This window comes from Dermacentor albipictus, chromosome 2 (assembly GCF_038994185.2).
Source record: "Dermacentor albipictus isolate Rhodes 1998 colony chromosome 2, USDA_Dalb.pri_finalv2, whole genome shotgun sequence".
Taxonomy (NCBI): domain Eukaryota; kingdom Metazoa; phylum Arthropoda; class Arachnida; order Ixodida; family Ixodidae; genus Dermacentor; species Dermacentor albipictus.
In genome coordinates, this window is record NC_091822.1 from 39,023,633 (window position 1) to 39,046,742 (window position 23,110).

Genomic DNA, 23,110 nt, shown 5'->3' on the forward strand with positions numbered 1-23,110 from the left:
AGTGCAGCCCCTCTAAATTGGGCACAGTTACTACCGTCTAACACGAAATAATTTTTTTTAATGTTATGAAGAAGGGATTTTCCAAGCTATAAAGTATGCATATGCAAGCTATAAATATGCGTGACGTACATGGCCGCGCATTCGACAGCACGTCGTGGACAGCAACCTGCGAAGAACCTTGAATGGAAAGTTATGCGCTATTGAATGCTTCTCTGCCTTATTCCATGGGACCAAAATTAGGATCCTAAAAATGAATTTCAATAACCTGAACATTACGCAACGAGCAAGGGAACTCAAATTGATGGGTTAATTTTTTTAAAAAATCCCTGCGTTACAAAGCCAACTGTGTGTATTACACGGTATCGCGGGCATCCGACATTCTATACTTGAGCTCAGTTAGAAAAACTGCATTGAGGCAGGTAATGACATGTTGGAGTAACATTATTACTGCAAAAAAAAGGACAAATTGGAGGGCAGCAGCAAGCATAAGCATAGTTATGACGTTAGTAGTTCTGCAAGCAGAGCAAAACGTCGATTAATGCAAGCTGAGGTTGTGTGCTGTCGCTGGTGCACCTCATTTTATTTGGATGATCGGACATGGGGGAAGGTAACATTTAGCTACGGATGAATTTACTTTAATAATGGCTGCAGTCACAAATGGTCGCCGCTGAAAAAAAACTGGAACTACGGTTTGCGTTAGCTTTACTTCGCAATAAAAGGCGTCATACAGTGCTATGAAGGAGCAACGCACTGTAGATGCTTCTTGTTAGCTGATGTTGCTGTGTTTCATTCTTGCGGTTGTGATGGTGCGCATAATCTGGTGACCTTTAAGTTGCTTTGCACTAGCGCCTGAGTAGATGGGACGTGGAGTTTTTCAAGGCATTACGTGTATGAATTAATAACGACAACATATGTGGCATCTGATTCGATATGAAAATACTGTTATTCAATTACACTCAGAAATTTTGCTGTAAGAACTTCCCTAGTGTGGCGTAAATACCTAGTTCAAAATTTAAATAGATGAATGTATTGAGTGACGGAGGTCTACCTTTAGCTGCGAAAGTTGAACATCACACTTCACGTGCACCTGGTTTGCGATAAGCTATCGGTCCCTAGTCGTTTTCCAGCGGCCAAGCACAGGTAGTTCTCATGTAAGAGGGATCACGCCAAAAGGATTTAAGAGGCTTGCAAAGTTTACTTCAAAAACAACATAGCGCAAAGTGAAGTTAATGCACGCCATCTCTTAAAACTTCATTTTCAAAGCTCGAGGTCATGGCTTCATTCGCGGCTATGGCGGCCACATTTTCATGACGGTGGAAATTAAAGAAATATATATATATATATATATATATATATATATATATATATATATATATATATATATATATATATATATATATATATATATATACGGTGGAAATTAAAGAAATATATATATATATATATATATATATATATATATATATATATATATAAAGCTTCAGTAGTTAGGTTTAGGAGCGCGTTAAACCACCCCGGGTAATAAAGCTGATTCCAGGGTGCCACACTACGGCGTCTCCCATAATCGGATATTGGGTTTGGCTTTAAAGCCCGTGAATATTGACTGCCACTTATACACGGCTATCGATGCAGTATTCTGTTGCACTGTTCGACGAGCTTGACAAGCACGCTACCGTCATAATTGTCGTCTCTTTTGACGTCGGCAAATTGCCTTGCCTGCGCTTCTTGGAGGAGAGCTGTAATAAGTAATTTAGGAGAGATGCCCATGGTGGAAATACGACTGCGGTAAAACTGTGTCCTAGAGGGCCCATGAAAGAGTATATGATTAAGAAGGCTATTCGATTACGGCATTCAAAGTATAACGGTTTGCTCTGCGCTGATAGATGACAAGGAGCATTGCTGATTTGAGACGCAGCGTCGTCTTAAGGACTAAGATTGCTAGGAAAGCCACGCTAAGCTCAGCGCGGGACTTCTACACCGCACCATCGATCTCGGAGGTACTGCGAGAGCGAGAAAATCTTACAGGGAGATCACAGCCTTTCCGAAAATATTAGAAACAGCCTCGAGTAATTGAATAAAGGAAAGCCGGGAGACTAACCAATAAATGTTACATTAACCGAGTGAACAGGACAACGAAACGGGTAGTAAACGGACAATGAGAGATACAGAAACGACACAATACATGGGGAAGCCGGTTATGGAGCTATATATAAGTGCGATGAGTGAACTTACGCAGGAAACGTTCTAATATCGGTGAAATGTCGGTGTCCTTGTTTTAATCCAGATCAGATGGCTGAGAACACGAAAGAACTGTCGATGACTGCGGCACCTGCTGGCAGCGTAGGCACGCAATAGCAACCATTTAGTACGCTTTCTTACCATGCCGCAGGCGTAAATGGGGACGTAGTTTGTGCTCCCGTGATGTTCAGGTTTGAATATAATAGATAAAAAAAGAATAGGTCCGTGGTTGAGAGGAGTAAAATTACTGGCAAAGGCAATGAACGATTAATTTTTAGGGCAATTCCTCGTGGAAACTTACCAAAGCTTTCGCTAGGTGAAAGTTGAAACAGCGTGTGCTTGACGTGTTGATGGTGTCGGGATAATAAACTGATAATGAGAAAGGGCTGTGAATGGTAATGTTTTAGCTTTTTATATGCTCCCAACAACGTGCGAACAAATATCCCAGACTGCATATTTAACGAATAACCATAGCGCCGCATATCCACGCGACGTGCGTTGCACTAAGCGCACAGCATCGTTGCATAGTTGGAATGGAAACATTGCCGTGAGACAGGCTTTAAAACTTACCAACTGATGTTTTACGTGCAAAACTATTATCTGATTAGAAGAGACGGCGTTGTGAGAAACTTCGGTTAATTTTTACCACTTGTGCCAAAATAATTCCACGAATCATGTGCACGTTTCGTTCTGAAGCCCGGACATGATTATGTATGGCTGCCTACGCGGGTAAGGGCACACAACCCGGCCGCCGTATTGTGGAGGTAATCTGCGGCGGGTGCCAAGACAGGTCGAGCCGACATGGCAATGGGTTCATGTGCGCTGTCTTCCCGATCGTCTAGTGTTACAGGTCGTGTCAGCACAGCTTTCGGAGACATCGAGTTTCTTGAGTTGCGGAGAGGCCACACGCAGCGTTGGTACCCTTCTGCCTGTGTTCTTTATCACGCCGGCGTTGTTTGTGCGAGTGCTCGTGGTCGCAGAGTGAGATCTTTTCGTGGTTCTCGGTGCGGCAATGACATCATGCTTTCGTCGCGTTCTTGCAAACTAGGGCAGGCAAGAAGCAGAGCGGATGGAAACGAGGCGGTTGCCCAGGTTGTGGGCGCATAAAATCGACAGTAAGCCGCTGCCTCGAAACATGAGGTCTGGTCGAAACGACGGCCGCAGAGCGGCTAAAATAGCAGCATTGATGGAGACTTCAGAAGAAATAGTAGAATAGGAAGAGGGGGTCACTCTCTTCACAGACGCTTCGTTACCCAAGTTTTCATCGAAAGCCGCGCTGGCAGTTATGACGCGGGATATGCTCCTAACCTGCACCTCGATGAAGACGTCCTTTCCGGAGGTGGCAGAAGAGGCCGCGACAGCGCTAGCACTCGCGCAGCCAAAAGTGGGAAGAAGTGCCACTCATTCTTCTCAATTCTCATTCTTCTGATTGTTTGAGTCTCATGATCCGGATCCGCGGTCACTCCCTGCCCTAAGTAGATGTATTCCCTTACCAGTTCCAGTGCCTCGCAACCTATCGTAAACAGCTGTTCTTTTCCGAGACTGTTAGACAAATTTAGTTTTATGCAGATTAAATTTTAGAACTTTGCCTGTCCAGATCAGTGAGCATAAATTGCAATTGTTCCCCTGAGTTTCTAGGCAAGGCAATATGACCAGCGAATAGCAATTTATTAAGGTATTGTCCATTGCCTGATTGCAACATGATTGCCTCTGACCTTGCAATACAAACATACGCAATTACTACGTACAACAAAAAGGTAAATATTAAATTTAGTTACTTAGGCTGCTCATAGCGATACTTATCAGCCCACTTTGTGTCCCCTTAGTACAAACTTATTTCCACAGGCGGTCTTCGCGTCCCTCTCAGTGGCTAATTTCATGAAAACCATAAGGAAGGCTAGCTCGAGCAAAAGCACTCCTCCGACAGGCTCCTGGAAAGCACGCTGCTTTACGGACGCGGCCAAATATCCTGGCAGACGAGCCTATGCAGCGGCGGTGGTCAACAAAGATGGCGCGGTCATCAACGCGTGCAAGGTCCTAACTAATAGTCCTGAGGTGGCTGAGCAGGCAGCCATCAGTCTCTCACTCCTAGAAGACCGTAAAAGCTTGGTCCTCTGCCACTACAAGAGGGCAATTCTGTCCTTCGGAACAGGGTGCATATCTCCGACCGTCGACAGAATACTTGGTATTCAGGACCTCACTCCACACTACATCAATTGATTCCCGGCATACATGCAACCATAGTTGGTGCCGCTCGCAAACCTCAACTACACGGCACACGACGCCGCACGAGACCTAACTCCTCGTGCGAGCCCGGACTCCCTCTCGGCAGGATGGGTGAGGAAGCGCAAACCCCTCGTCACTTACAATGATCTCACCCAGCAATATAGGTTCGTCAAGAGAATTAGGCCGCTACCGCACAAAGCAGTCTATAAATCACAAGAAGTCACGTACAGGCGGCTTCAGACGGGCGCCCACCCATGCCCGGCCTTCCTGCGCAATATCTTTCCGGACGCGCACCCTCACAATGCGTGTCGCTTTTGTAATGATTTAGCTAGCCTTGCTCACATGCTCTGCGGTTTGCCCCCTGGCGCCGGGGTCTAGGACCAGCAAGGAAGAGTGGGTCCGAGCGCTACGCAGCTCGGACCTTGAAGTACAGCTCTGGGCTGTCCATCGGGCCCGCGACGCGGCGGAGGGGCATGGCCTCGCTGTCCGGACGTGGGGGCGGCCTGCTGCGCGCTAATTGCGCGCACCGACGCACCTCGATAAAGTTATTCTTCCATCCGTCCAGAAAGCTTTATTTTCAAAACTCTTACATTCCTCCGGTGTATTGGTGCACAAAATTAAAAACAATTTTCAGCCCCCAAAGAAGCACCTTGATAAGTGTTCTTTCTCAATTGAAAAAGAATGTCACATTCTAAGGCACCTTGCGTCAGACTTATTATTTGGTGTGGCAAATATTGTACATGAATTGCCAAAAATATTAATGATGAGGCGTCAGATGTATAACTTAAATAGGCCAGCTCAAGAAGAAAGAAGCTCATGAAAATATTGCGAATCGCACTTTTGAGAACTTCAAAAGCGAACCATATTAACAAACTTTTAAACTCCTCTGTTAACAATGCCCGTAATTAGGTAAAATAACGTTTTCAAAACATGCGCATACCGTCTATATGTATCACAATAGCTTTGCAGCTGAATATTACTTATACGTGTAGTTTATACAGTCAGCCAGGCACCTGCTTAGGTTAATCTTAATAAATATTGTTGACGTTCCCCTACGACCTGCAAGTTTTCATTGTCTCTGTGAACTTGACGTAGTATAAAACTGTGAAACAGAGAACCTGGTAAGCCAATACTTCGCCAGCAGTTCACCGTCTTTAATAAAGAAACTGTAAGTGAGTTGGTACTGTAGGTTCTCCAAAATAGAAATCCAACGCTTCACGCGTCATTTGACAGTCATTTTAGCATACGCTAAAGCGGACGAAGGCGAAAACCTGCGGGCTCATGATATATTTGTTAAATTACTTGACATTCTCAATCAAATGCATTGTTCTTCCTATTACTTGTTTTATGCCACCTAAGGTCGTGGGCTCTACTGCCTTAATTGAGTCAATCTTAATTAAATAGGCCTCTATCAACTTCGCCCTGATTAAACCGAAAGGACGTGGGTCCGACTCCCGTCGGTGCTCATGAGTTCGATCATCAATGGTGGCATCATCATTTTGATGCCATTGACTTTTGGTCCAACCAAAGGTCGAGGGTGCGACTGCCACCAAAGATTCCGGTTTCGACTGCCTTAGTTATCTTTGCCGCAACCAAACGTCATGGGCTCGACTCACACAGAGGGTCGTGGGTGGCACCATCATGTTTGGTGCCATAGAGCCGGGCGGTAAATTTTTAGATAACACGAGACAACGAATTTTTCAACTCATTAGGCACTTAGGGCTTTCGCTTTATTAAGCAGATGAAAGTCTGACACGAAATTGAAGTTCATTTTGAATAGAAGAGGAGGAATGCGCTTTCGCTCGCATTTATTGGCAATGGGCGTTTGCGACTATCTCTCTGACAAAATGAGGCTAACATAATAATTCACGAATTCAGTAGTGGGATGGCTCATTACATCGCTGATCGTCTGTTCAACATTATTCTAATACCGCCAAAATACCATAAAAAGTTGCGTTACCACATAATTACTGCTGTTTATTTTATTTCTCTGTCTGCAAAGTAAATCTGTTCCCTAATTCGGATAAAACTTCTACCACACGCTGACTCACTTTTTCATTTCAGTTTTTCTCCCCTTTCCCTCTAGCCTTTAACCGCCGCTCCTTGGCGAATCCTGCATAGTGGGTAACCGGCACAAGTGAATGAACAAGCAAATCGGCGGGCGAGGCGCTCGTGCAAGGCTCAGCCAGCTTTCCTTCCGGTTCGCGGGATCCTCACCGGCACTGCTCTTTTGGAATTCCAAAAGAACCTCTCGGGCCCCTTCGGTGTTGACATCTCCAACTCATCAGGTATATTTTCAACCGCTGCTGCCAAAACTCGTGCTGGGGTCATCTCATTTCCATACCGTGCAGTCCGACTGCATCTCAACGCTAACCCTTCCCTTGTCGGCCCTTAAAGCTGCGAAAACCGCTCTTTATAACGGGTGCTCGGCACTATTCCTAAACGGGCACGACAGAAATAAATTCGTATTAGTAAGCTATGCTCCTGAACTTGTGAAGCGCCAAACCATTAGGGGCCGACTACCAATTTTTATGGCGTCGGCTTTCTTTTACTACATGTTAAGTTTACCGATTAGTGCACAATCCCCCTCTGTTAACCCGCAAAATGTCGTGAACATTCTTTATCAAAATTTTTCAATCTGCAGTTGCAATCGTGCCTAGGAAGTCGTGCGCCGGAAGCATGCTAGACACAGGGATGAGTGGCACTGCAATTCTGCGCCGGCATTAGTCGGAAGTAGTTGTAGGAAATGCCAGTAGTGCTATTTATGTAGTGCTGGCGCCCTTTTACTTTGCAGTTCAACGCTTTTTGTATCTCGCAGAGGAACCGCAGTATTCGAGGTACTCACTCGCAAAATCGCGCCCCTACGAAAGCATCCACGCCCACCGGAATGCAGTAAGGGACGCCATGGCTCCTCAAGGTCTTTTTGTTCCTGTCCCTGCAGCAAATGCAGTGCCGCTTGTCAGCGTTACCGTCCTTTAGCTCACAATACGCATAAAATACAGCGCAAACGCTTATATAATACAAACAGTGCAGTCTTAGACGATACATCTGGTTCCCGTTATAACAGCAGACTTGGATACGATGTTTCGCTGTGTTGTGGTGAGCATCCAGTGCTAGTGTCAAGGCTTCGTCGCAAAATGACACGACATATCGTCTTTCGGCGCTTTCTGTGCCAACTTAAACTTACAATCCCTACATAAATCGCAAAGAGCATGCTTGATTCTGTCACACTCAACATTAGTCGTTTCATTTTCATCAGTACGTCAGGAGAAGCACTGAATTTTAGTGCGTTCCTCTTACGCAAGACTAAAATATGTGTTTTTATGGGAGGGGGGGGGGGGGAGAGTCAAAAACAGCTGCAAGAACAATACGAGTGAATTCACGCGTCTCACGGCTGGCGTAATGAATTGCTGGCTCTAGCTGGCGGTGTCACCGCGAATATTGGCAGCGTGCGCACGGCCATATTAAGTTTTTTGCGATAAGAATTATATGGATATTCTAAGCTCGTTAGCGCCATCATCGGCATTGCAATGACGTTCAGTGTAAATTCCAAGTGCGATAACATGCCGGCCACGTCCCGTATGTTGTGGGTGCGAGCGAATGCATCCATAACTGAGCCGAGAGGAGTGGTGGCATGAACTCGCGCGTGCATCGAAGGAATGAGGGAAGGAAGTGCACCCTCTTGCATCCCTTGCAAGGCAGGAGGAGGGGGTAGGGGTGTTGAGGGTTTTACACCTGCGGCAGCTATATGCTATGCGGCCGAGCGTAGCCGCGCGGGCCTCATCTCGGAAGTGATCTGCCATCGGTACACAGTCTACGTGGGCCGAGGGCTGATGGCTTCGTATGCGCTGTGTTCTCGACGCCTGGTTCGCGTTTGAAGCGATACGCAGCACGAAGGACAATTCGCTCACTGCAGCTGCCGCTCTCTTATTATTACGCATTTATGCACATACCTCACATGTTCTGACTGGAGTATTGCGTGAAGGCGGAAAGAAAAACATGTACCGAAAACAGGCGAAACAAGTAGGAACAAAAGAAACTGAAAAAAAAAACGCCGCTTAACATCGTGCTCAAGCCATAGTTGTGACAGGGAGTGTCCGGGGTCATCGGGCGAGATGTGTTTACGTTTCCCTGTGCGCGTGAATACGCAATAAACGTTAATTTAGTTAATAGGCGATTGTACGCAAGTTTATACGCCCAATGAAGCTATTATCTTTACTTCGTATTGCTGTCTATTGCTATCCCATTGGGTGCCTCACGTGTCCGGAGCAACTACGGCAATTTTCATTTATAATGAAGCTCTCAGTTGTGTTCATAAAGGAACAAAAACTAAAAACCTACCCCATATCTTGAAGAATTTTCCAGCACCAAAGCGGCTCACATACATTTACGTACACTGTAATCTATGGTGTCCCTACAACGCACCGACGCTGAAGTCCATTTCGAAATTAGAAGGCAAGTTATGCCATAATTTCTTCCAGTAATAACCGCATTTCCACCAAGGGAGTGAACAATGAGTTTTTAAAAATTTAACTATCAGTTCAAACAAATTTAGCGTGACCCTTAATGGGGATTTACATCCACACGGTAACATAAAGTGCAAAGGCTGTATCGACTGCAGATATTACACCTATATGTATGAAAGAGGCATCTACTGAATGTGGATTTAGGCTCCAGTCGAAGGAAAGCAAAATTTGGCGAGGCACCCAAGTAACAAAGATATTCATCATGATATTAGGCGGTGGACGTCACAGCTGTACACTCCTAAACGTATATAGCAACAGTCCATCATTATACGTTCTCCCCGCTTCTGGGAAATCCAGCTACCTCACCTGGCCTCCACGTGGTGGACATTGCCCCCTGCTCTTTCTTGGAAGTCAGATGGCGGCCCGACAGGGGCCCCACCACATTCACTCGGCAAACCTGCTTTTACTGTGGAATAAAGCCAGTCGACTCTCCGTTATGAACCTGAAAAACGTGCATAGCTTTGCCTCCGCTGAACCAAGCTCCAAACAAGTGTTGACCCAGGAACTTAACGTCGCTTTACAAACACTAGTCATGGAAGATGCTGCTCCTACTCCTGCCGACAGAGACGACGCAGCGATTACGTCTACTGTCATCGCTACACAGATTCTGCTTCCCAGATTTTGGCACAGGAATCCTCAAGTTTGGTTTATGCAAGTAGAGGCCCGTTTTCAACTCCGAGGCATCACTTACCAGACAGCAAGGTACCCGCAAGTCGCTGTCGCACTATGCTCCAACATCGTCGACGCCCTAGACGACTTGCTTTCGGGTTAGCCTTCGCCTACAGCACACGACGACCGGGGACGAACGGTTCTGCAGCGCCTCGAGCCATTTCACCTGCGTAGGCTACAGCAGCTCCTCCCCGAGGTACACGGCGAACGAACATAACAACTCCTGCATCGATTGCCTCAATTGGTTGGCCACTGTGCACACTCGAGCCAGCCTCCAATTTTGCGCGAGCTGTTCTTGCGGCGCCTCCCACCATCCGCAGGCATTGTGCTGGCGGGTTCCAACGAGACGAGTCTCGATCGGCTAGCATCACTCACTGACCACATATGTGACTGCTCGTCTGCGTCACAGCTACCTATCACCACTGCGAGTCTCAAAGCTAGGAGACCGACTGTCGCGCCTGGAGGAAACAGTCGACCGCGTTACCAGTGCACTGGAGAAGCTCGCGGCGGGTGGCAACATTGGTGACCTAGTTCCACGCCAGCATTCGCCTTCAGTCTCGAAGCGCACCTAGAGACTCACCGCGGCCGTTGTGCTGGTGTCACCTTCGCTTTCGCGAACAAGCAAGTTGGAGTGCCCAGCCCTGTTCGTGGACGGGACACGCACCGTCTTGTCACTAACGGCGACATGCGACATCTGCCCTCGCGCAAGCCGCCTATTATTGGTTGTCGACCACATCACCGGCACACACCTCTTCGTCAACAGAGGCGTCGAGTTTTCTCTCTATCCCATTACGGCCGCAGAGAGCCGACGCGGCAAGTCCACGCAGATGCTCCACGCAGTCAAGAGCACTGCCATAGCGCGGTACGGGCTTTGGTCAATAACGCGAGACATCGGATTCTGACGCTTGCATAGAAGATTGTGTGTGGTCACCAACGCCAGTTTTACAAAGTGAAAACGCACTTCCCCAGCATATTCAAGGTAGATGGAAGTGTTCGCGATCGGCGCCTAAATGTTAACGTCACATCCCTCGATGTACATGTGCTGCAGTCGAACCTCACCTCAAAATGGTATCCGTGCGTTTCTGCTGGTGTCAACGTATGACAAAATGCTTGCTGAGTATCCGCAACTCACAAAACCCCTGAAACATAAGGTGACGCATTATATCGGCACCACCGGCCCACATGTAAGTGCGCGGCCACAGAGGCTCACTGCACGGATGTCGGAAGTGGTCCGCCGTGAGTTTGAACTAGTGCTTCAGCTCAGCGTTATTCGTCCTTCCTCTAGGAATTGGTCATTACTTCTCGGTCTAGTTCCAGAGCAGTACAGTGGCGACTGACGCACTTGCGTTGATTACCGAGCTTTGAATGCTGTCACTATTTCGTATCAATATCCCCTTCCGCACATACATGACTTCGGCGCTCGTCCCACAGAAACCAAAATATACACAAAGATGATGAGCGCGTACCGCCGAATTCCTGTCGAAGCCAGCGACATTCCAAAGACAGCAATCACTACTCTATTTGGCCTATTACAGTTTGTCCGTACGCCTTACAGATTGAAGAATTCGGTGCAAACTTTTCAAAGGTTCATGGACGAGGTCACGGGTGCACTCCTGTTCATTTTCGTTATCCTTGACGACATTCTCGTTGCAAGTTACACAGACAAAGCGCAAAGAGCACTTTCTTCTGCTAGTTGAGTGAGTCGATGAACACAGCTTGGTCCTAAAGCCCCAGAAATGCATTTTCGGAGCTGAAGGCCCTGCATTTTATTGGCCATCGCATTGCTCCCTAAGGTATCCAGTCATTAGGATCATGGGTGCGGGTAGCTGAGGACTTCCCCTGTGCAACCTCCTTCCGAATATTGCGCAAGTTTCTGGGGTCATAGGCACTTCATACCATCGTGTGCACAAATTGTTCTACCGCTTACCGACCTGCTGCGTCGTGACTCCGAAAAATCCCCAACCTTCCACTTGACCTCGGAGTACAAACCGTCGACCCATGAAGCCAAAACGCGGTTGCCGACTGCTGTGTTGCTGACTCATCCGTTGCGCGACGCCCCAACTCGCCTTGTGGTAGACGCATTGAACACGGTAGTGGGTGCAGTACTACAGCAGCACGGTGGTACAGACTCGAGGCCGATGGGTCTCTTCTAAAATAGCGTCAAACCCACAGAAGCTCACTACAGCACCTTCGGAAGGCAGGCGTTGGTCATCTATTGCACTTATAAGCATTTCTGTTTTTATTTCTTCAAAGATACAACTTTTTTACATTCTGGCTGACCACAAGCCGTTAACCTTCATCTTCTAGAACTACACTTCCTCGTACTCACGGCGTGAGCTTCGGCAACTTTCCTTTACCTCCGAATTTTCTATACGCATCCACCATATCGCCTAGAGCAAAAATAAGGCAGCTGACGCACTGTCGCGGATAAGCGCTGTGCCTGCTGGCTCTGTCGATTTCCATGCGCTAGCCTCCGCCCAGCAAAGTGACCCTGAGCTGCACCGATTGCGGGGAAAATGCTCGTCGCCACAGCTTGCGGAGGGGACGTTTCCCGACACAACATTGGTCACGTGCAAAACATCGCAGGCGGCTCCTCGCACGTTCGTGCCCCATCAGTTTCACGGCCAATATTTTGTTCCCTGCACGCGCTTAACGATCCAGCATCAGAGAAACACCAGGGCTTATAAGAGGCCGCTTCATCTCACCAGGGTGTAAAGCTGTGAAAATGACCCGGCACACGGGTTCCACGGTGCAGCCGTTTCGACCACCAGAGAGCCGTTTTGATCACGTGCATTTAGACATGGTGGGGCCTCTCACGCCCTCCCAAGGTTTCAGGTACCTCCTCGCGTGTATTGACCGGTACTCAAGGTGGCATGTGGTGACAACTCTCCAAGACATCACGGCCGACACAGTGACGGAAGCATTTGTAGCTACGTGGATGTCGTGGTGCGGTTGTCCTTTTGGAATAACTACTGACCGAGGCCGACAATACTAAACATCTTTTTCTTTCTGACCTGGCAAGACAGCTTGGCACGCGCCTTCATAACACCACGCATTACCATCCAAAGACCAACGGCATGGCCCAGCTTCTGCACCGGCAACTGAAGGCATCGTTGACCGCCAAGCTTGGTAGACAGCACTGGATGGAAAGGCTACCGCTAGTACGACTGGAACTTCGAACAAGAATCAAAGATGACTTCGGAGTAAGAGCAGCCGAGATGCTCTGTGGATCAGCAATCCGCGTTCCAGGCCAGTTTTTCGGCACCCAACAAGGCCCTCCAGCGGCGGCCGCCCTGCGCTTAGGCTACATTCTTGCCTCGACTAGCTTCGACGTACGCACCCATGTATCGCCCGCCGCCAGCTTGTGTTTATTTTTGCGTCAATAGACACAAGCACGTACGTTTACCTGTGGCGCCGCTCTATCAAGCCACAATTGACTCGTTCCTGTGAAGGCTCCCTTTGTGTGGTGTCGCGTTCTGAGAAAATCTTTAAAATTTACGTGCGCGAAAATTTCATGCCAGTAAGGTGGCTGCCCGACAGGGCCGACACCACGGCCATTCGGCTTACCAGCTTTAACATTGGAATAAAGCCAGTTGACTCTCCGTTTTTAACCTGTCAAAACATCTATTACTTGCTTCCGTTAAATCGGGCTCACAACACATATATAAACAAATGATGGCACAATAAAGGCGGTAATGTCAAAAAAATTACTTTATTATGCCAACGGTTTTTTCAGTGGGCTTACTTGATCACGAGAGTTCGAAGCTTCACAGAAACGTTGCAACTGCCCCTGCGATGAGCGCTCCTCTCGACTTTTGGCACAATAAATTTACAATATTTGCAATAATGCCTTGGTGGTGCCATCATTTCTTCACAGACACACACACACGCACGCGCATATATATATATATATATATATATATATATATATATATATATATATATATATGTATGTATACTGCAGTGACATACGAACACCAGAACACCAGCAGAAGAGGAAACAGAAGACTTGCTGCCCTGCTTCGCCGTTGATCTTAGTGCTTTTGTTTGCCCATGATCGCTGCGAACAATAGAGACTATACCTGAGTGTCTACTTGCATTTAGTGGAGCTACTGCTTTCCCTCAACAACCTGGAATTCCGCACCCGGACTCTACCTCCGGCCTCTACTACGGCGGACAACAAGTCACCACAAGAGGCTAGTCCACCACCAGCCGTCATATGGGGCGCTATAACGTAAAACTGTTCGCAACTTCTCTATTCCACTTCTGCAATCAGCCCACCGCGATTGGCAAAAAAAATATATATATTTTGGGCCATGCCCACTTCACTTGTCTGTCACGCGACGTCACGAAACCGCGATAGCTCCACATGTGATATGACCTGTACACACTGATTATGCACAATTTGACTGAACAAAACAAAAATAGTTATTTCTGATTCGGCCTGTTTTTGCCATTAGTTCTCGGCTATTGGTCAAAAGTTTTCGGGCTGCAGACACTTCACCTGCCTTTCACGCGACGTCACAAAACCGCCAAAATTTACCGCGTCAAAGTGACGCGTACGCTTTAAAGATGCATTAATACGCCGAACAAAACTGAATTTTGTTCTGAATAGCCGCAGGCTGCCCCGTTCCGAAAGGAATAAAAGATGGCTGCCGCCGATCGCTCCGACACTGGCTACTCGCCCCTGGCGGAAAGCATGGATTTATTTGCGCGGAATAAAACTTATTGCGTGGCCATGTAAGGTTTTCGAGAACTTTCGGCAGGTTTACGAGCTCGTACTGCCAACTCTTCTTTGCTGAGGATCCATCCATTTTAGCGTCATTCTGAAGCTTCCGTTGCATGCCGCTGCTATTGTCGATGAGCCACCGCAAGCTAAGTAAGGGAAAGCGGACCAATCGCACACGCTGGCACCACCTTCTTCATCCGGTTATCGATATTCAGTGCAGTGGCTCGGCCCCATCGAATCCCTCTCCACTTGAGCATGCTCCTCGGCTCTTGTGAGCCAATTATATAAGACAAGCCGCACAGTTCAGGCAATGTTATTTGTTTTTCAAGCAAACAAAAGTGACCTCCTATGAACGAGGGGAGCATTTGATTGGTTTGTTCAGACAACCCTGCGGGTGACCGCCTGATGCTTGCGTCGGCGGTTACGCAAATTTAACGCCAGAAGATTGGAATAAAAACATATTGGAATAGTTTTGCGTTATACGGCCCATGGTTGTACATTCCCAGACAGTGTGACCACGTTACATTCAGCGGTTTCGACTACCACAACTTAGAGGACTGGCTGTCCTCCTACGAGCAAGTGAGTGCGCACAACAAGGGATGATACCGCCAAAATAAACAACGTCACCTTCTTTTTGAGCTATGTGGTTCATCTTTGATTTCGCAACCGCGAAGTTGACACTACCAACTCGTCGTCATTTAAAAGCTACGAAGAAGCCTTCGGCATAGTCGCTGAGCGCAAGGTCGGCTCAGAACAGCGCTTGCGTTGTCGCGCCCAGCAAACAGGCGAAAACTTCACCGCGTACATTAAAGATGTCGTTGATTGCTGCCGCCGCATCAAGTCCACTATGTCGGAAGCTGATAAAAACAAGCATATAATGAAGGGGATTGGGCATGACGTCTCCCACATGACTGTTTCCAAAAACCACCAAAAGGTCGCCAACGTCATTCAGCTCTGCCAATGTTACGACGGGCTGCAGAAACAGCGCATTTCGTTACGCAGCGCATCTGCGTAACGCAGCAGCGCACCACGCCCAGCATTCTGTGTCGTGCACGGCTCCGCTTGTCATTCAGGATGTTTTGTATGTCGTTGACTTTACCTTTTCAGCATGGTCACATGACATCATTCTAGGCTGGAACTTCCCTTCTACACATCAGGCCGTCGGTCACTGCGCGCGCCCTGAACTTCCATTATTGCTGATGTGTGACCAAAGCTGGCGAGCGGTTCATTATACAGCATGGCGAACCTGCTGCATTCATGGCGTAGGTTGCTAAAGCGCTGGCGGGAATGGCGTTTGGTAAAATTTTACAATTAAATGTACATATTCGTTGAGCGTGGTTGAGAGCTTTGCAATACGATACCGCATGAGCCTTTTATTTCTTATTAGGCTGGCTTTATTTAAAAGGCTGAAGAAAAGAAAAGATAACGACGCCGCATGTACGTTGCCACAAAGTAATTGGATTTGTCGCTTCTGAATCCCCTGTAGAACTTAACCAAACGCAGTTGGCCCTAAAGTCAACATTAACGATAATGTATAATTGATCTTAGGTACTTACTACTTAAGCAGAATATAAGAAAATAATCTAAGGAGCGCCACAATACTGCAAACCATATGTCTTTCGTTTCAATCAGCTGCAGTCCTTAGTTCAAGTTACGTAAAAGACCTTGCATATCGTAGTCCGAATGCCTTGATGTATGCAATTGCATGAGTCGACAGAACGCTTCGGCGACCTTTTTAAAACCACGCACTCATTTAGCTGTGGCTAATTACACCCTCCTCTGTCAGCTGTATACGTGCACTTTTGCACGTGTACAGTTTGCACGTGCACAACTGTACACGTGCGAATTTCCCTTCGGATTACATCGCCCAATCCTCCTACCTCCTTTAGCGTGCGTCTCCGTGTCCTTAGCACCATACTGTTGGGCTCATAAAGCACCTGACGAAAATTCTGAAGTAATTGGCAGCACTGAGAGCTACATGAAAGTTTACTGCTGGGCTTGAGCTCCTAGGACGACGTTTCAAACCAACGCGGAAACGACATGTCGGTGCGACGAATCACGCGGACAACTGTTGCTGCGCCGCAGAAACGACGCTCTGGCCGCTGCCAAGCGAGTCACAAGACTGGCGCAAAGAGGAACGCCGCCAGTGGATTTGGAAGCATCACACCTCGATAGTGCACGAGAGGAGAGCGACGGACCGATGGAAGTGGCATTCCCTCTCTGTTTCGCACAGACCACTGTGTACACCGCGCTATATGCATATAATGGTTTGTGTGTGCGTACAACGCTCATGCCAGAAGTGCAAGGCAGATCGCTGTCACGACTGCGTTGCAGAGCGAACGGGGTGGAGGCAGATGGGTAAATTTATGTTTAAGAAATGCAGATTCCACCGCAATGGTTGCGTGATTTGCACTCTGCTGTGAAAAACGATGTCCTGGGTTATGTCAAAGTTTCCTGCAATTATTACTGGAGGAAACTCTGTCACTACAATCGTTCAGCCTCCATGTGAGTGATCGAAAGTACATGGATTTGTCTGATTTTTGTGCTTGTGGCTTCCAACGTTCTTGCAACTTCATTTATTACCCTTTGCCTGTGTTTATTGTCCTAAATTGCAGAGCAATCAATACTAAGGCTATTTTCCCCCTACACTTAGTGAAGGTTCCTGTAAATGAGTGTAGTGCTGGGCAAAGGGTATGACGTCATGTGCTGCACATGGCTCGCTGGTCTGTAGCCAATCACAATAGACTGCACGTTGTCTTCTGCATCAGCAGACGAAAAGCGATTCTCCATGCGAAAAGCGCCTGACTGCGCAATTCGCCTGACTTCGCACTTACTGGCTGCGTATATGCCCTTGCCTCAAGTTAAACGCCAATGTAGGAGCTTCTTTTTATCAGAAAATCTAGGCATACTACACCGAAATACGTCGCGAATACGCGGTCCACGAAGACAACCTGCCAGTGCGTATAATACCGCGTAGAGTCTGAAACAGCCAGGAATATGCGCAAGTAATATAATTTTATTTTCTGAAAGGATTACTTCACCTTGCTGCGTGACACATGGTGACACCAGCACTTCGTTACCGTCCTTCTAGCAAATATTCACTATCGTCACAGTATCAGTGTAGTCACAGACAAAATGGCACCGGGTGTTTGCCACGCCAGCCTGCTTGTTTGTCGTCTGCTGCCTACACTCATCAAAACGGCCGTGTAGAAAGTGCACTTTTCATGCTACGCTACAGCTCTAAATAATCGCTTGGTGTAGGGAGGTGGAGGTACATTTTGCTACGCGAAGTAAAAAAAAATGGCGACTTCATACACTAGCTACATTTGTGTAGCAAGTGTAGGTAAAAAAAAGTCCTTTTATTTGAGTGCAGATACGCACATTTACGTCTAATTGCAGCAGTACTTCCTGTCGAGGTGTGTCCCAATAGGAACTCGCCAATCGGACCGCACTGACTTGACCCCGATTGTTTCACGAGGACGTTCATTGGCTTGTCTGTGCATACGTCGGTGGCGTAACGGTTTCAATATCAGGCTTTAGTTCTGGTGGTTCTGCGTTCGAGTCCTGCCATCGGGCAACTTTTAATGATTTTTCTTTAGTAATCTATTAGCCAGTACTTTGCTGAAGTTATGAGTTTACAAAGTCACGAAGCCGATTGAAGAAAAAAGGACGAAGTTTAGGCAAATCTGTGATTTCCCATAATTCCTATAATGGCTGAGCCGGCCGGTTTTCTGTTCCGCTAAACGCTAATGAGAGTTCCATCTAGTAATTATTGTGTCAAACACTATGGGTTACATTACTGACCGCATGCCATCACGCATCTTTATCTGCGTAAGTATTTATATACCTATCCACCCAGGAAAGCTGTCCGTCACGTAAGGCAAATCGCTATCAGTAAAATATTGTGCAAAACGAAGAATTCGTAACAAAAAAAGCGTTGGTGGGGTGAGTTTTCAACCTACCAGTCCAAACACAGAAGCCGAGTCTCTTACCTACTGGGCTAAACACCACGCTTACAGCAGGTGAGTATACCTGAACCACAAGAATGTGTTGTACCGGCAGTACAAAACAAGTGTCAAAGGAGGAGAGTCTTCATGAAGGCTTCGATGAAAGATTTAGTAATGGTGGAATAAAAGCCATGAGGAGCCGACCTGGATCATTGTAGACATTCGGAAAATTCCGATTTTGCGAAAATTATTGCCAAACACGCCACATCGTCGATGCATTTCGGTGGTCGCGGGGTGCACCTTCCGTTGGGGCGGTCCTTCACCTACCCAAATGCCACCTATCACAGAAGTCGCGCAATACAAGTAAGCCGTCAATCACTTGGTAAGGAGTGATGAGCGGTTATATGAGTCGCATGACGGCTGAGAATGGCTCGAAGCGGATTGACCAGGTGCTAAAGAGCGATAAGGACCTATAAGGCTCTGAGAAATTGTGATAAGGTTGATAAACACCGATAAGGGTGCGATTTATTTCGATGAGTTGATAACAATCGACAAGGGTTGATAAGTGGTTAGTGTTGGATCTAGTGTGATAACATTGATGCTAACAGTTGCGCAAGTTGCACATTACTTACGCATACTTAGACAACACCGGTTGAGTTTTTATGCTGATATTTTATTTGACCGCAACAAATAAATGGTACCCAGCATCGGACACGCATGTAGGCGCGCCAGGTGGTTTAATCTGTTATTGAATGCGTCAGTAAAGCTTCCTTGCTAACCGCTGTGCTGCTTTGTGCCGTTGATCACCGGTAAATATAGAATCAGTCATCTTTATTGTTTGGGCTCTCCCACAGGAACCTTGTTCACAATGAGCTAGCAATATCCAAAATGTCTAATTGTGAACAAGGCTGCCGCGTGTAGTCACTGAAAACGATTTTAATCCTTCGCACGCTTAATGTCCTCATCCCGACATTGAAGATTACGTCATCCCGATCAGACGGACTTCCTTCATGCACTCGGCTTTAAAGGGACACCAAAGGCAAGTATTCAATCAAGCTAAAGTGATAGATCAGCGCTCCAGCAATAAAATGAAAAAAAGAATTGACAATTGTATTCGGACTCTTCAGATCCCATTTTCACGTAAACTGAGTCTTTTCTTGACATGAAAGAAGCGTTACGAGGTTTCTGGAGGGGTATTTACACAGTACACATAGACTTAGTATTAGCTTTAGAGTCTAATGAATCGGAAAATATTGACGTCGGCTTGGTGCTCCAGACGGGATCGAAATTAATTCTTCTGCCACAAAATATGTACTGCTACATTGCCGCAGAGGAAGTGTATTTCTCACGTATTAGAGAATACAGGCACGTACTGGATTTAAGAAAATAGCGAACTGTTTAGTGCCTTTGTGTAACATATTACTAACGGGGCGAGATACGATACCTATGTTCGAAGTAATATCCACCGAGGTGAACCACGACATTAAAATTTTATCCAACATTCTCGCGCGAATCGGCCTGAGGTTTAGCATCAGGAACCACCTACACCAGATTCGCGCCACGGTGGAACATTCCGCATAAGGTTTTCCCAGGTGCCAGCGTGTGCTAACTTTGGAGGCTACCGTCCACGCCTTTGGAGGGAAAGTACACCGGCTACCTCTACGCGCCTGCCGTCCCAGGAACCAGCTGACTGAGCAGCGGAACGATGGGTAAACGCGTTTACATTTCTCGCACGGTCTAGATAGACATAAAACGAAGACGCCGTCGTTTTACTATAGATACAACACGTAGACGCGAACGACTTGGTCTTAAGTTGTCTAAAAGAAACCATCCCTAAAACGTCTTGCACTAACTGCCTGTCTCTAAGGGACCACCGAAAATTCGTCCCCGTAAGTTATACATAATACAGCCATTTTAGGTCTGGTACGCTGTTCTGAAAGGGCATCCTTTCGATTATATAGTTTTGTGTATAGTTAAACTACATGTATATATTTTGGAATGCAAATAATTACAAAGATTTGCAGTTTTTACATTCCTGTTGTTCATTTACTTGTTTTACGAACTTGTTTTCGGGAACACATTCTATACAAGTTTTGAATCGCATTCCACAGTTTAAAGGCGCCTGGATGGAGTATATACTCTTTTTATTTTCGGTTGATCGAAAAAATACTATGTATATTATATCGTGAGCACCGCGACGCTTTCTGATTGTCCGCATATCATTTTATGGCATAGTTAAGTAATTCGAGCCTAACCAGAAATGAAATTTCTCGCAAACATGTGTGGACAACGCTCGCTGTTCATTTCAGGAGACGACACGAGCTTCTACTCGCAGCAAGGTACGTAATGTAAACGTCCCCTTTTATAGAATAGCTTTTGCTCATTGTTTTTACTCTCTCTCTCGAAATTCTGTGTTTCAATTGCGTACACGTATTTTCATTTTTACTTCTTTCTTGTGGGGGCAGGGGAGTTATCTCACGGAATCGGGTGCACTTTTTCGGTCTTTATTTCCAGTAAAACGTTCCTTTCCCTTTTTTTCGGGGACTCAATTTTTGCAGATGAACGTTCGTAGGCTCTCTCCGGTGCGTAATTATCGCATCAACCTTATCAGTGTATTTTTTTCTGTGCACCAAATCTCTGGTTAGTAACGTTAGTAATGGTCAATCATCAACATTGACAGCCTCGGTTGCTTGCTACTGCCTTTTTAAGATTGTGGAACGGAGAAAAATATAGAGCAAATGAGCATTTGGTAATTACTCAGAAGTCGAATAAACTACGCGCTTCAATATTTCAGCACAGGTTTCAAATATAACGGCCCATATTTTCTATTTAAATAAAAATTACTGCCTCTTTGATACTCCATGCGCAGCAAGGGAACACTGTAAACATCTCGTATAACGCTTTTAACGAGACAAAAAACAATTATACAGTTTTAGTTCGTCGCTAATTAACCCATACAGAACAAAATTGTTTTGCCTTCGCCTCTAGTCTCACTCACACAGCCTCGCTGTGTGAACAATGACAGAAAACCTCCTTATTACTTACCCGCTTAATAAGTAATTCCGGCTGAAATACAGTTACGGAGAATGCGCCTAACGGCCGCTAATGAATTTAACGTACTGGCTGACCGCTTAAGACGGAGTCGCTTAGCCCATGCCAAACGAGTTTTGCGTAGTATTTATTTCATTTTCCGGCAGGCTCGAGCACTAAATCGGTGAAATGCGGTGCATGCAGACCGTAGTGAAATAGAGCGCAGCGCATGCAGGCTCCCAGCTGCAGGGCGACAGCTTTCGAATGAACGCGAATTAACTGGCATTATGAAACATGACTGCAGCGCTAAGAATGGAGATACTTCGCTCGAGGCATCACCTACGAACGGACGCGCGATTTCGGAGCTGAAGCCCCGAGGTGGCACTCCCGTTCTATGCATCTCGTGGGCGTTGAGGCAATGTTTCATAGTGCCAGTATTCTACTAGCCCAGCATTCAACATTACTGATATTACTAATATTATTAAAAATAAATTTTATTTAAAATTTTAAATAATATTTATTTAATAAATAAATTTTATTTAATATTTAAATAAATAAAAAGTTATTTACGGAAGCAATGGCTCGGTCGGCTTCTTTTCTTTTTTTCGGTTGAAGCCGAAAACCCCGAAGCCAAGAGCGTTGCTTCGCGAGAACCGCCTTCTTTTGTGGAAATGCAAATGTGTTTTGAAAGCTTTTATGAATAAACTGCGGTGAACAAAATGTTTTCTGAAAAGCATCCAAATTATGTTGCATCGCGAAAATTGCCATGTTTTGTGGGCAGGGGCATGTGTTCTTAAAGCTTGCGCGCATAAACTGCTGTGAACAAAATGTTTTGTGAAAAACATGCACTTGGTTTCATTTCAGGAGATCCGAACGACTACGCGTCGAGCGTCTACTCCGTGGAGGACTTTCCGACTTCGGAAACAGCAATATGTAAGCGTCGTGCTTTAATTATGTCAAGTTCTTGAGTGAGCTTCGATATGCAGTGCGGTAAATTCACTTTCTCGATGACAGTCACTAGCATGTTTAGGTTCTCTGCAGGACAAAGGTGTACCCGTTATATCTAGCAGCCTTGATCTAGGTTATTCTTGTCTGCTGCAACCTGGGTCTAAGTCTAAATGTAGCTTACTCCCGTCGCTGCACCTAAAAAAAAGTAGAAGTAAAAGTAGAAGTAAAGGCAATGTACGAATACGTTTTAGGGCAATACTTAATAATTAAAACTTACCAGGACTTTCTCCAGCCGGTAGTTGCCGCCCGATGCGCTTTGCGTGTTTATGGCTTCGTTTTTACATGCTGATTACAACCCTGTCTTCACAACTGCCATCATAATTATGGGATAATGAAAAATGGCTGTGAACTTGAATAGTAGTAGATTCTTATGTAGTACGAAAAACGTACGAACACAAATCACAAGATACACATTTAGCGAATAATCATAGCGCCGCCTGCCGACGCCACCTGCGTTCCACTGAGGGCATGGAAATGCCGCGTCGTGGTGACGCTACCGGTGTTGGCAGAGAAACTTTATATAATTAAGTTCTGAGGTTTACGTGCTCAGGGAAATATATGGTTAGGAGAAGCGCCGTAGTGGGAGACTCCGAATCAATTTTAACCACCCGTTTCAAAATCACTCCGACGCGTGGTATCGTGTTCAGGCGTCCACTGGAGGGAAACAAATGTACCCAAGTGTCGTCTGCTAGCACGGCTGTGGACTCGCATGCCTGTCAGCGGGAGGGAACGCATGC

The 23,110-nt window shown here is 46.4% G+C and overlaps 1 long non-coding RNA gene across 4 annotated transcripts; it reads left to right on the top strand.

The window, feature by feature from the left end:
• Positions 1–6,561: 6,561 nt before the first annotated feature.
• Positions 6,562–22,301, top strand: LOC135918259 (uncharacterized). 4 transcript variants are annotated; one of them, XR_011511998.1, is made up of 5 exons: positions 6,562–6,752; positions 19,314–19,374; positions 19,918–20,044; positions 20,645–20,674; positions 22,230–22,301. It is a non-coding gene; the product is annotated as an uncharacterized lncRNA (long non-coding RNA). The 4 variants fall into 4 exon arrangements; XR_010569611.2 differs by having other exon boundaries at positions 6,563–6,752; positions 19,928–20,044; XR_010569612.2 differs by lacking the exon at positions 19,314–19,374 and having other exon boundaries at positions 6,565–6,752.
• The last annotated feature ends 809 nt before the right edge of the window (positions 22,302–23,110 follow it).